This window comes from Ambystoma mexicanum, chromosome 6p, assembly GCF_040938575.1.
Source record: "Ambystoma mexicanum isolate Mex_15411 chromosome 6p, UKY_AmexF1_1, whole genome shotgun sequence".
Taxonomy (NCBI): Eukaryota; Metazoa; Chordata; class Amphibia; order Caudata; family Ambystomatidae; genus Ambystoma; species Ambystoma mexicanum.
In genome coordinates this window covers 484,327,834-484,329,915 of record NC_090935.1, presented here as the reverse complement: position 1 = coordinate 484,329,915, position 2,082 = coordinate 484,327,834, and the positions used below count along the sequence as shown (strand labels likewise).

General features: G+C 49.9%; 1 pseudogene; it reads left to right on the top strand.

The window, feature by feature from the left end:
* The first annotated feature begins 414 nt into the window (after positions 1–414).
* On the top strand, positions 415–1,453 carry LOC138510742 (TNFAIP3-interacting protein 2 pseudogene; annotated as a pseudogene).
* The last annotated feature ends 629 nt before the right edge of the window (positions 1,454–2,082 follow it).

The window sequence follows — 2,082 nt, the reverse complement described above, 5'->3', positions numbered from 1 at the left end:
GGCCTGCCGCAGGATGATCCATGACCTGCTAAGGGACTATGCAATCAAAGACGGTCTTTAAGATGGGGGATCGTGACCTTGGGAGGGCAAACAAAGGGACAGTGACTTCCTCTGATGACCCCTCACATGAGGGGTCAGCAGGGGAATTTACAGTGACTGCCAGCTAGTCACAGCAAGGCTGTGCCTGGCTGGCACTTCTGTCAGCTCGCCTGACTTTAAAATGGCGGGCGCATCTCCCGTCGCGGCTACGGCCGCGGCGGGATAATGCGTCCCGCCAATGTTGTGTGGGACCGGGGGGCCCCGGCAGGGCCCCGACTCAGTCTCACTTTTTGGGGGGCTCAGTCAGCTCTCTCCTTTCCCACTTTCTTGTGGTAATGTTTAATTTGCAATTGGATGTTAAACTGAAAGAAGTAGATGCGCTTGCCGAGGACAGCTCCGGAGGTCCAAAAGCTTTGCCAGCAGCTGGATGAGAAGGAGCGGCACCTGCAGGAAGTGGCTAGCTGGCCGCAGCACAAGGAGCTGGAGTTCCTACAGCTGCAGCAGACACTGGCCAACAAAGAGAAGGTGCAGACCCACCAGCGAAGTGCTATGCCGCTCGCTTACCGATGAGACTCAACACCTGCAGCGGAAGCTGACTGCCACGGTGGCAATGTGCCAGCAGCTGGTGACATGCCTGGAGAAGCAAAAGAGGAGCGCCAGAGATCCAATCGATGATTTTATGCAGACCAAGCAATATAATAAGCTACAGTTTCCAGACCATGAAACTGCTCATTTGCAGGGAAGCATCTGGAAACTTCAAGAAGAAAACCGGGCATTAAAACAGAAACTTATGCACGTGGAAGATCTGAATGCAAAGTGGCAGAAGTATGATGCCAGTCGAGAAGTGTACCGGAAAGGACTGCACCTGCAGCCAAAGGGGCTGAAGTCAGAGGCAGCCACTCCCACGCAGGGGCATGCAGAGCTGTTGCAGAAAGAGATTCTCCGCTTGAACCAGCTTCTGTACGGAAAAATGAAGGAGCACCAACGGCTCAAGAGAGACGTTGAGGAGGTGATGCAGGCAAGGGTACAAGACAGCAAACGCATGCAGATCCTGGAGCAATAGGTCCTTGTTTACAAGGATGATTTTACATCAGAAAGGGCAGACCGGGAGCGAGCACCAAGCAAAATACTAGAACTCTTAGAAGAAATCTCCCTACTACAGCATCACATTGGGCGACCACAGGACTCCAGACACCAACCCAATAACGTCAGACTTCAAATTGGCGACAACAATCATATGCGCATTGAAAGGGACAATGTTGATCCACTACTAGCTGGCAACCAGAACCCACTGGGATCCTGCAGCTGGGGAATTCCATCACAGCAAGCAGGAGCAGTGTCGGCCATCGAGAGCTCTTCATCAGAAAGATGCAGGCAAGGTGACCTGCAGTGTCCTCACTGCTTGATACTCTAAGGTGACCACAGGGGCGTAGGAGACAAAATCTGGGGGGGACAGGGGGCACCTTGGGGACTTTGCTTTATTTATTTATTTATTTATGTATTGTGTGTCAGTCAAAGAACTCGACTTTTCACAAAATTAGAATTAAAATAGCAGTACGTATTAAATTACAAATATCACCGTATAAAACAAGAGAAAAGAAGAAAAGAAAACAGAAGAAAATTAAAGGATGCAGCAGCAAAGAACATGTCTTTGTGTGTTGCATTTCTGGATTTTACATCTGACTATGAGCTCATCGTAAGAGAGAGGAAATAACAATTACTTCCAGTGGGCCACAGCTCGGACGCCAACTCGTTAAGAGGCAGATCACCTGTAAGTGGACTCCTGCCAAATAAAGGAGTTGAAGCCTTTTCTACCAACTGCAAGTTGCTACTTTTTTTGTGTAGGGCAAGGAGACGTGTGTCTCTCTTGGAATGGAAAGATGGGGTTTTCAAAGAAAGAGGAAATCTTGTTTGTACCTCTGAGTAAGCCCTGTTATGGGGGTAGAGGGACTAGGTGTGTGATGTTGCTGCTTTGACTGTCCTCTGGGTGAGGGGGGTGCAGCAAACAAGGAGGATGAGCGATCGCAAGCCCACCCCCTTATA